The sequence below is a fragment of the Triticum urartu genome, chromosome 3A (assembly GCF_056163025.1).
Source record: "Triticum urartu cultivar PI428250 chromosome 3A, HENAU_Tu73, whole genome shotgun sequence".
Taxonomy (NCBI): Eukaryota; Viridiplantae; Streptophyta; class Magnoliopsida; order Poales; family Poaceae; genus Triticum; species Triticum urartu.
The window spans coordinates 55,694,522-55,707,625 of NC_141875.1; positions in this window are offsets into that span (position 1 = coordinate 55,694,522).

Sequence of the window (13,104 nt, forward strand, 5' to 3'; positions counted from 1 at the left end):
TGCTCCTTTTCCAGCCCAGAATTCTAGCTGCCAGCATTCTCCCTCTTCATGTAAACCTTGTAAAATAAGAGAGAAAAGGCATAAGTATTGTGACATAATCTGTAGTAACAGCCCATAATGCAATAAATATCGATATAAAAGCATGATGCAAAATGGACGTATCAACTCCCGCAAGCTTAGACCTCGCTTGTCCTCAAGCGGAAGCCGATAACGAAAAATATGACCACATGTTTAGAGATAGAGGTGTCGATAAAATAAAATACGGACATGAGGGCATCATGATCATTCTTATAACAGAAACATATATAAATATTGTCATATGATTTCTTATGCTCAAGTAATAATCTATTCATAATGTAAAATATGAATCAGAAACTTCATTGAAAACCAACAAACTATAATCTTGGTCATTGAAGCAATTGCAATTTATCATAACATCGAAAAGAGTCAATATAAGAGCTTTTTAGCAAGTCCATGATAACCCACAAGTATATGGGATCGCAACAGCTTTTGAGGGTAGAGTATTCAACCCAAATTTATTGATTCGACACAAGGGAAGCCAAAGAATATTCTCAAGTATTAGCACCTGAGTTGTCAATTCAACCACACCTGGAAACTTAGTATCTGCAGCAAAGTGTTTAGTAGCAAGGTAATATGATAGTGATGGTAACGGTAACAAAAGAGTAACGAAATCAAAGTAATGTTTTTGGTATTTTGTAGTGGTTGTAACAATAGCAACGGTAAAGTAAATAAGCGTAAACCAATATATGGAAAGCTCGTAGGCATTGGATCAATGATGGATAATTATGCCGGACGCGGTTCATCATGTAACAGTCATAACATAGGGTGACACAGAACTAGCTCCAATTCGTCAATATAATGTAGGCATGTATTCCGAATATAGTCATACGTGCTTATGGAAAAGAACTTGCATGACATCTTTTGTCCTACCCTCCCGTGGCAGCGGGGTCCTATTGGAAACTAAGGGATATTAAGGCCTCCTTTTAATAGAGTACCGGACCAAAGCATTAACACATAGTGAATACATGAACTCCTCAAACTAGAGTACCGAACTAAATAACAGAAAGTATAAAGAGGGTACAGAAGGTTGTGCTTCTAGTTTCATCCATCTCATGCTCGTCAAAAGGAATCCACTAACAAGGTTGATCAAGTCTTGTTAACAAACTCATTCCGATTAACATGAAACCAAAGAAATTTCGAATAACACTAGGTTACCTCAACGGGGATATGCACATCCCCAGTAATAAGTATATCATATTTCTTCTTGACAGTAGGAAGAGGAAATTCAAAACCTCCAAATATAATCGATGGAATTTTTTCGATAGAATTGATACTATGAACTTGAGGTTGTTTCCTCGGAAAGTGTACCGTATGCTCATTACCATTAACATGAAAAGTGACATTGCCTTTGTTGCAATCAATAATAGCCCCTGCAGTATTAAGAAAAGGTCTTCCAAGAATAATAGACATACTATCGTCCTCGGGAATATCAAGAATAACAAAGTCCGTTAAAATAGTAACGTTTGCAACCACAACAGGCACATCCTCACAAATACCGACAGGTATAGCAGTTGATTTATCAGCCATTTGCAAAGATATTTCAGTAGGTGTCAACTTATTCATGTAAAGTCTACGATATAAAGAGAGAGGCATAACACTAACACCGGCTCCAAGATCACATAAAGCAGTTTTAACATAGTTTCTTTTAATGGAGCATGGTATAGTAGGTACTCCTGGATCTCCAAGTTTCTTTGGTATTCCACCCTTAAAAGTATAATTAGCAAGCATGGTGGAAATTTTCGGCTTCTGGTATCTTTCTTTTATTTGTAATAATATCTTTCATGTACTTAGCATAAGGATTGGTTTTGAGCATATCAGTTAATCGCATACGCAAAAAGATAGGTCTAATCATTTCAGCAAAGCGCTCAAAATCCTCATCATCCTTTTTCTTGGATGGTTTGGGAGGAAAAGGCATGGGTTTCTGAACCCAAGGCTCTCTTTCTTTACCATGTTTCCTAGCAACAAAGTCTTTCTAATCATAATGTTGATTCTTTGATTGTGGGTTACCAAGATCAACGGCAGGTTCAATTTCTACATCATTATCATTACTAGGTTGAGCATCATTATGAACATCATCATTAACATTTTCATTAGGTTCATGTTCATTGCCAGATCATGTTTCAGCATCAGACATAGAGATATCATTTGGATTATCAGGTGGTTCAGCAATAGGTTCACTAGAAGTTTGCATAGTTCTATCATTTTTCTTTTTCTTCCTTTTAGAAGAACTAGGTGCATCAATATTATTTCTCTGAGAATCTTGCTCAATTCTCTTAGGGTGGCCTTCAGGATACAAAGGTTCCTGAGTCATTCTACCAGTTCTAGTAGCCACTTTAACAGCATAATTATTTTTCTTACTATTCATCTCATTGAGCGATTCCTTTTGAGCTTTAAGTACTTGTTCTACTTGAGTGGTAACCATAGAAGCATGTTTGCTAACAAGTTTAAGTTCACCTCTAATATTAGCCACATAATCGCCCAAATATTTAATCATATCAGCATTTTGTTTTAATTGTCTACCAAAATAAGCATTGAAGTCTTCTTTCTTAAACATAAAATTATCAAACTCATCCAAGCATTGACTAGCAATTTTAGCAGGAGGGATTTTAGCTTTATCATATCTACAGAGAGAATTTACCTTTACTACCTGCGTCGGGTTATCGGCGTCAGGAGGTTCTTCAATAAATAAAGGATTAAGATCATATGTTTCTTCGATAGGCGGTAAATTAAGACCATGTATTTCTTCAATAGGAGGTAAATTCTTAACATCTTCAGCTTTAATACCTTTTCTTTCATAGATTTCTTTGCCTCTTGCATAGATTTCGAAGTTGGTTTAGGAATAGGATCATTAATTGGAGCAGGAGCTGGCTCAGGAGGTGCCCAATTATTTTCATTTGTCAACATATTATTCAATAAGATTTCAGCTTCATCCGGTGTTCTTTCCCTGAAAAGAGAACCAGCACAACTATCCAGGTAATATCAGGAAGCATCGGTTAGTCCATTATAAAAGATATCAAGTATTTCATTTTTCTTAAGAGGATGATCAGGCAAAGCATTAAGTAACTTGAGAAGCCTCCCCCAAGCTTGTGGGAGACTCTCTTCTTTAATTTGCACAAAGTTGTATATTTCCTTTAAAGCAGCTTGTTTCTTATGAGCAGGGAAATATTTAGCAGAGAAGTAGTAAATCATATCCTGGGGACTACGCACACAACCAGGATCAAGAGAATTAAACCATATCTTAGCATCACCCTTTAATGAGAACAGAAATATTTTAAGGATATAAAAGTAGCGAGATCTCTCATCATTAGTGAACAGGGTGGCTATATCATTTAATTTAGTAAGATGTGCCACAATAGTTTCAGATTCATAGCCATGAAAAGGATCAGATTCAACTAAAGTAATTATATCAGGATCAACAGAGAATTCATAATCCTTATCAGTGACACAGATAGGTGAAGTAGCAAAAGCAGGGTCAGGTTTCATCCTAGCATTTAGAGGTTGCTTATTCCATTTAGCTAATAACCTTTTGAGTTCATATCTATCTTTGCAAGCCAAAATAGCTAAAGAAGCTTCTTGATCAAATAAATAACCCTCGGGAATAACAAGTGATTCTTCATCATCACTTTCATCATCATAATCAGATTCAATATTTTTAATCTCTCTAGCCCTAGCAAGTCATTCCTCGAGAAAATCACCAAGTGGCACAGTAGTATCAAGCATAGAAGTAGTTTCATCATAAGTATCATGTATAGCAGAAGTAGCACCATTAATAACATGCAACTGTAACATCCCAAAATTCTAAATTTTAGAATGTTATAATAAATAGATAGATTTGATTGATTGTCTGAAAGTGAGTGAATTCGAAACTTTTGAAAGTTAAATGAGAGGGAATAAAAGGACTTTCCCAAACTTTCACCTTTTTCTTTTGATCCTCGAGAATTCAAATTCTTTTCATCACGAAACCCTGGAGAGAAGATGACATGACTTCTTCCATTTATTTAAATGACAAGGGGTGTTGAAAATATTTGAATTTCATTTGAGAATATTTCCAATTCTGAAACTTTATGCAACTCAATGATTTTCACGAGCGAAGATAAAATGACTTCTTCAAAACATATGAAATATGAGTTGGGAGTTTAAAAGGATCAAAATTTAAAATCCTTTGAAATTATTTCCAATTTGGAGTTATTTGGATTTTATCCAAATTATTTTTCTCCAAAAATAAAATATATAGAAATTAGGGTAACATGATTCCCTACAATATAAACTTGGAGAAAAATTTATTTGAAATCATTTTGGTATTTTTTAAATGATTTTTTGTTGGATTTTAATAGACCAGTAGCACTCTTTGAATTATCTGGATTTGTGTGGATTTTATTTGGTATTAGGAAAATGTTCATGTCGTAGAAAATCTTTTTCTAAAAATTTTGATATATTATATGCCTATATAATTTTTTATTTGTTTTGTTTTGTTTATTTTTATTCATCTGGAAAAAAACTTCTTTCTCCTTTGGACAGAACTGGGCCGTGACCCAGCCTAGCCGGCCCAGCGCACCGTCTCCCTCGTGTACACGAGCGGGACTCCCGCCAGAGTCCGGCACCGACCTCGCCGCCTTTGCCCCTCGCCCACGGTAGGCCTCGCCTCCCGCGCCTATAAATAGCGCCGCTCGAAGCCCCGCGCCACCTCCTCTCCTCCTCCCCGCTCGCGCCCCCTTGCCTCGCCCGCATCTCGCGACGCCGCCGCGGATCCGCCGCCGCCGTAGCGCCTCGCCGCGCCGCCGCCCACTGCTGCTGCACAGCGCGCCACCCGCGCCGCCGCACCCCTTGCTCGTGCATCGCCGCCGCCGCCCCGCGCCGCCCTGCCTCACCGCGCTCGCCGGAACCGCCGCGCCACCTCGCCTCACCGCCGCCGGAGTTCAACCTCGCCGCCGCCGGTTTTCTCTTGAAAACCGCCAAACCACGGCAAACCGGTATAACCGCCGTCCGATCCGGTTTTATTTTAAGTTCGTTTTTAAAAAAAAACCCTAGACTAGATCTGTTTTTTTAGGTTTTATTAAACAGCGAACGTCCACTGTTTAGATCTTATAAATGAGCGTTCGTTATTTAGTCTTTTCGTTTTCTGTTTATTTATGCCAGGGACCTAGTTGTAGTTGTTTTATTTTACAGTTTAGCCCTTGTTCTTCTAACGCTCATAACTTTTTACTCGTTCTCCTCTATCCAGTAATCCACCCCAACATGTTTTTGAAAAGTTTAAAATTTGAATTAGATTAGATTTGAATTCAAACTTCGTTTGTTCATAACTTGAGTTTCGTAGCTCCGTTTGAGTTGATTCTTTTTGCAAATCGAAGCTCTTGACCTAAACATTCTAATAAGGCCAAATTCACATAATTTTGGTACTGTTAGAAATTGTTTTATGTTGCAAGAGTTATTTGCTTGGTTTTGATGTTTTCTGAATCGTCTTCTTCGATTTTTCTGGTCTTTTGAGTGATTGCTTATGTGAGGTTACTATTGCTTGCTTACGACAGATTGACCGGAGTGTGACGGGTAGATCTATCAAGATTTTTGAGTGCGAATCATCTTCATCAACATTGCAGGCAAGTTCACACTTTGATCATACCTCTTTCATACCCAGTTTTTATTGCATTAGGTCAAACCTCAAACATTGCATGATTAGGATCTACTTAAATTGTGGGATTGGAAGTAGTTGAGGTAGTACCTATTACCTATTTATTATCAAACCCTTGGGAGTTACTATTACGTTATGCTTACATTGCCATGCTATGCTCGTAGACGTGGATTGGGTTTTGAGAGTATTCATGACAGATGTGGGATTGTTAATTAATGGTTTACTTAAGGTGGCAACTTAAACACACATCTGGGTGGATTGAGGCACCTGGGTATTCCAGGATTGCCTGTCTAGGCACCTGGGTATACCAGGATTGCCTTTTTTTATGGACTGCCACCCAGGCTCAAAGGGATCATGAGATTTTTCATACTAGAAACTTCCGTGTGCAGCCACAAGCTATTATGGGCTCTAGCATAGTTGATTAAGTCATGCGAACTCTTACAGGGTAGACTAGCAGATGTAGGGGAAAGTAGGTGTAACGGTCTATCCATCGTAAGGTGCTAGCGCTTCTGAAAGACTATGTCTCGGTCATCCGTTTCTCAAACACCGTGTAGTGCGAGAAACCAAACGGAGGCGATCAAGTCTTGTGGGGAAAAGTGCGCAAACCTCTGCAGAGTGTATAAACTAATCATGATTAGCCGTGTCCCCGGTTATGGACATCTTGAGTATCTAGTACCTGGATTATCATGTGAATCTCATCACGTTACTTTAAATGAATATTGTTGGGTTTTAATGATGATGCTTAATTGGGATTGAGAATGCTGTCAACCATTCTCAATGTTTAAAAACCACCATGAAAGTTAAATAAAATTTATTCCTTTGCAGTAGGGAAAAATTGGCTTTTCGCAAAAACCTTATAACCGTAGAGCTTTTCCACCAGCCAAATATGCATGTAGTGATAGTCATTGTTCATCATTCTCTATGTGTGAATTTGCCAGTACATTCAATGTACTGACCCTTTGTGGCTGCGACGTCTCATGTTGCAGGATGTCTTACGACGAGTAAGTGATACGTTAGGGTTACGATTTCTACACTCAACTTTGCCGTTGGTGTTGATGGGAATCCACAACCTTGTTACTTCCGCTATTTGGATCCAGGTAATAGTATTTACGTTACTTTATACATGTGATTTACCTCTGTTATAAATCCTCGAGTACTGTGTATGTCAGCATACCGATCCAGGGATGACACTTAAGCACAGAGACTTGACCCATTTGGGTCGGGTCGCTACAAGATGGTATCAGAGCACATGTTGAATATAGGACGTGACCCTAGAAACTGGCAAGTCCATAGCAAAGATTTTTCTCTACAACTTTCCCTTTTAAAAAGATCTTTTACCTATCTTCTCTTCTGAGCTTATTTAAAAATTCCCTTTTAGTGAGACCATATCCCTTTTCCCTTTTGACCACACAAAGATTCGACTGATGAGACCACTCCAAGAAGTACAAGATATCGGACAACTAAGACCACTTTGGAATGAAGAGTATTTTCCGTGCATCTGAATAATGGAAACTACAATGGTTGAAGACCGAAGAAAAGTAGAATTTGAAGGCTCTAAAGAATTCCCAGATTTGTATGACCTAGGAAGGCTACCCTTATGGAACTTGGCAGACTATGGAAGTTGTCAATACTCGAGAGCAAGGTGTATCGGAGAAAGACTGAAACAAGGAGCATGAGAACTCGAAGTTTTGTCAAAGAAAACCCTAAGGCAGGAGATATCAACTATGGAGAGATAGCTCATGGAAATGACAAGAGCAGAACCACGGCTATCCATGAGGTTATCGCCCGCTTATGATATTTTCACCGTGCTGAGTTAAGCATGCATATGCATGGTAGGATTGGATGGTAGAAGGCTGATGGAGCATCTATCAGCAAGGGGTGAAGTTTTAACCTTAGCTAGTGTATCACCAGGATCTGGAGTGTTACATCAAGAAGTTAAGATGGACCTACAAGAAGCAGTATTTTGACAAGGAAGTATTTCATGAGGAACTCAGGACCCTGAAGATGAGAGTATCCAAGCTGAAGGAGCTACAACCTCGAGATACCGGAGATTTGTCAGGAACTGAAGGACAGTAGGACCATGGCTCATGCCAAGGATGTTGAAACCCAGAAGTTTGGAACGTAACTCCAGAATATTAAAGGACGTCACGAGAGACTTCGCGTCAATAGAGTTGATCTGGCAAAAGAACTTGAGAAAGACAAACATGATCGGAAGAAGCCATTGGAGGCATGAACAAGGCTTGAAGAGTTCGGAGACGTTGAAGATTTATTGACCTTTAGAAGACCAAACCCCTGTTATATACCTACGTTAGATGCGACGTTTGTGAGCTGTCATTTGTTTGATGTTTTTCCCGACGGCCACAAATAAAATCTGTCTTTTCAAAACTTTTGTTTGCATTGTGTGTATCCCTCTCTATCTCTCTTATCTCACCCCAAACCCATGGACCCAATAGAGGATGAATGGAGAGGAGCTTGTATTTTCTGGACCGATGAGTCAGTTGGAGATAGACCGATGGATTCAGAACATGGAGGATCACATGGAGAATAACCCTATAGTTGGAAATGATATGACCCAGCATGCTCTTCAGTGCTTTGAAACAGGTGCTGCTACTTGGTGGAGGATGTACCAAACCATCAATGGATGGCTAGGGGTAACCACTTGGAAAGAATTTAAGTTGACTCTGCCAAAGTCTCGGCTTGTGACCCAGAAGTTGAAGACTTATGGAAAGGATATGAAGAAACCTTGTGCATGCAAGATTTGTGGCGAAATAGGACACACCCATAAAGAAAACAAGGATGAATGCCCTAATTGTGAAGAAAGTCACCCAGCTGAATAATGCCCAACTAGGCAGATTTCTTGTTTCTTGTGTGAAGGGACTACCCACTATCCTGCTCAGTGTCACATTTACCCCATGGTACAACGAACCATCCAGCAGAAGAAAGAAGTAATGAAAGGAGCCCTTATGGAAATTTTTAGAAGAACCCATGATGGAGGACACACCTAAAGAAGACCCGAGAAAACCCTACACTAAGTCTTGCTATTCATGTGGAGAAGAAGGACACATCTCCCAAAATTGTTTGAATGGGGATCTAGTAGAATTACCTACAGAGGAAGTAGAATATGACCCACAAGAAATAGAAGCCCTGATTGGAATGGAAAAGTCCAGGAAGAGAAACCAATTTGATACCAGGAAGGACCTGATTCATATCACCTGTTACAGGTGCAAGGAGTCAGGGCACTACCTCAACAGTTGCCCAAAAAGGAAACCTCGAGACTTGTCAGAAGTAATATGTTTTCGTTGTAATGAAGCAGGGCATTTTGCCAGAGATTGTCCCAAAGAGAAGGAAACTTGTGCTAGATAGTTGAGTTTGCAACAAAAGAAATGGAGTAGTAGAAGTGAGAACATTTTCTTTTATATTGAGGTGTTGAGTTGAGACATGTAATGGAGGATCAAGAGATAGTAATCATTTGAGAATGAATAAAGTAGCATCGTTGGTACTGATATGGATTTTATGAGTTGTTACCCTATGAAGAAGAATTTTAACCATTTTTGAGGATATGAGAAATATGGTCTATGGAAGATTTGTGCATTTTAAGGGTGGTAGTACCCTGTAAGAACCCTTGACCCCTGGAAAAGATAAGGATACTCCACTGAGTGGATTTCGGACAAAATGAATACGAGTTTTGTCTCGATATGTGTGATGCTCCAAGAGTATGTGGGATGAAGTTGGAGATCGTCAGTTGTTGGACCAAATGTGATCAAGGAGTCAGAAGAGAATGTTAAGTTGATTCGAGATAGACTGAAGGTAGCTCAGTCCAGGCAGAAGAGTTGTGCAGAAAAAAAACACAAGGAGGTAGTATATGAAATTGGAGACAGAGCATGTCTTCGTGTGCCCCCTCTGCGAGGAGTTAAACTATTTGGAGTTAAGGGATAGTTGGCCCCGAGATTTGTACGACCATACCGAGTTTTGGAGCGTATGGGAGAAGTGGCAAAAAATTGGAGTCACCTGAAGGACTGTCAGGAGTTCATGATGTGTTTCACGTTTCCCAGTTGAAGAAGTGCCATGCAGAGATGGCCAATATTCCCCTGTAAGAAAGCTTGACCCTGGAAAGGAAAATGATGTTCCACGAAGTAGAGTATGGACTCCATAAGTATAAGTTTATATCTCGGTATGTGGGATAACCCACGAGGATGAAGAGATAAATTACCATTGGATATAAAGGAGGTATGATGTCGGAAATATGGATCAATGGAAACTCCATGATGAGTCTGAGTAATCATGTCCTAGTTTGGTGCCAATAGAAGGAAGGAAGACAATACAATTGGATGTATTTAAGAATACTAGGAAGTTGGAAGTTGGAATAATGATAAGTTTCCCGATGATAAGTTCAAGGACTACAAGTGATGAGATGGGCCATAACCCACAGGCCCCAGGACCTGCCAAGAAGCAAGCACATTCTTGCTGAAGGAAAAACCCTGGAAGAGAGTACGACCTTACCCACCGACGATTTTATAGGAGTTTACGTAAAACTTGAGAGTTGTGAAGGAACGATAGATGTCTGTCTGGCTTGCAGAATCTATGGATTTATCCGAACTTGGTTCGTCGACAAGAGAAATTCTGCAATGCTTGTGAGGATGACCGAGTGTTAGAATGCGAGATTCGCTAAACCGTATACAAGGTAATGATTTGGGTGCGGGATGGATCGATCACCATACCGACTTACTCTTATTGTTCGCCTTGCTATATGGGATGGTAAATCTGAGTGACTTACCTATAGTAGAGAGACGGCGATGTTAAACCTTGTTTAAGCCTTAGAATGGTATAGGTATTTTTTCCCTTGTACAAGGCAGCTTTTGCCAACCGTAGGTTATACGGTGAGGATCAACCCAGACCCATTTCCTGCAGGAGAAACCATAAATGGTTGACCACCATGAGATATCGATAGTTGTTTAGTATTGGCGCCAGACCCGTCAGCTAAGGAGACCCAATCTCGGAATAACCTTACCAAGAGGAAAGGACAGAAGAATTGAGGAAAAGGTTATGCCACTACCGGAAGAGCCCCGAGAAGGAATTATCCTTACAATCTGATAAGACCGGCACTGTCAAGAATAAGGATGGAGTATATGAGTTTTGATGGAACCGTAACCATGCTTTTAAGGGTGGTAGCACCCTAGACCCCTGTGATGATTGATGGATTTTGAGGAGACCCCCAAACCCTAACCTATTTCTTGCTAGCCTCTCCGAATCTCGAGGACGAGATTCATTTTAAGGGTGGTAGGTTTGTAACATCCCAAAATTCTAAATTTTGGAATGTTATAATAAATAGATAGATTTGATTGATTGTTTGATTGATTGTCTGAAAGTGAGTGAATTCGAAACTTTTGAAAGTTAAATGAGAGGGAATAAAAGGACTTTCCCAAACTTTCACCTTTTTCTTTTGATCCCCGAGAATTCAAATTCTTTTCATCACGAAACCCTGGAGAGAAGATGACATGACTTCTTCCATTTATTTAAATGACAAGGGGTGTTGAAAATATTTGAATTTATTTGAGAATATTTCCAATTCTGAAACTTTATGTAACTCAATGATTTTCACGAGTGAAGATAAAATGACTTCTTCAAAACATATGAAATATGAGTTGGGAGTTTAAAAGGATCAAAATTTAAAATCCTTTGAAATTATTTCCAATTTGGAGTTATTTGGGTTTTATCCAAATTATTTTTCTCCAAAAATAAAATATATAGAAATTAGGGTAACATGATTCCCTACAATAGAAAATTGGAGAAAAATTTATTTGAAATCATTTTGGTATTTTTTAAAATGATTTTTGTTGGATTTTAATAGACTAGTAGCACTCTTTGAATTATCTGGATTTGTGTGGATTTTATTTGGCATTAGGAAAATGTTCATGTTGTTGAAATTTTTTTCTGAAAATTTTGATATATTATATGCCTATATAATTTTTTTATTTGTTTTGTTTTGTTTATTTTTATTCGTTTCGAAAAAAACTTCTTTATCCTTTGGACCGAACTGGGCCGCGACCCAGCCCAGCCGGCCCAGCGTACCGTCTCCCTCGCGTACACGAGCGGGACTCCCGCCGGAGTCCGGCACCGACCTCGCCGCCTTTGCCCCTCGCCCATGGCAGGCCTCGCCTCCCGCGCCTATAAATAGCGCCGCCCGAAGCCCCGCGCCGCCTCCTCTCCTCCTCGCCGCTCGCGTCGCCTCGCCCGCATCTCGCGACGCCGCCGCGGATCCGCCGCCGCCGCAGCGCCTCGCCGCGCCGCCGCCCACTACTGCTGCACAGTGCGCTGCCCGCGCCGCCGCACCCCTTGCCCGCGCATCGCCGCCGCCGCCCCGCGCCACCCTGCCTCGCCGCGCTCGCCGGAACCGCCGCGCCACCTCGCCTCACTGCCACCAGAGTTCAACCTCGCCGCCGCCGGTTTTCTCTCAAAAATCGCCAAACCACGGCGAACCGGTATAACCGCCGTCCGATCCGGTTTTATTTTAAGTTCGGTTTTTTAAAACCCTAGACTAGATCTGTTTTTTTAGGTTTTATTAAACAGCGAACGTCCACTGTTTAGATCTTATAAACGAGCGTTCGTTATTTAGTCTTTTCGTTTTCTGTTTATTTACGCCATGGACCTAGTTGTAGTTGTTTTATTTTATAGTTTAGCCCGTGTTCTTCTAACGCTCATAACTTTTTACTCGTTAGTCCAAATCCAACGAAACCAACGCCCGCTTCTTCGTTACGATCTCCTCTATCCAGTAATCCAACCCAAACATGTTTTTGAAAAGTTTAAAATTTGAATTAGATCAGATTTGAATTCAAACTTCGTTTGTTCATAACTTGAGTTTCGTAGCTCCGTTTGAGTTGATTCTTTTTGCAAATCGAAGCTCTTGACCTAAACATTCTAATAAGGCCAAATTCACATAATTTTGGTACTGTTAGAAATTGTTTTATGTTGCAAGAGTTATTTTCTTGGTTTTGATGTTTTCTGAATCGTCTTCTTCGATTTTTTTGGTCTTTTGAGTGATTGCTTATGTGAGGTTACTATTGCTTGCTTACAATAGATTGACCGGAGTGTGACGGGTAGATCTATCAAGAGTTTTGAGTGCGAATCATCTTCATCAACATTGTAGGCAAGTTCACACTTTGATCATATCTCTTTCATACCCAGTTTTTATTGCATTAGATCAAACCTCAAACATTGCATGATTAGGATCTAATTAAATTGTGGGATGGGAAGTAGTTGAGGTAGTACCTATTACCTGTTTATTATCGAACCCTTGGGAGTTACTATTATGTTATGCTTACATTGCCATGCTATGCTCGTAGACGTGGATTGGGTTTTGAGAGTATTCATGACAGATGTGAGATTGTTAATTAATGGTT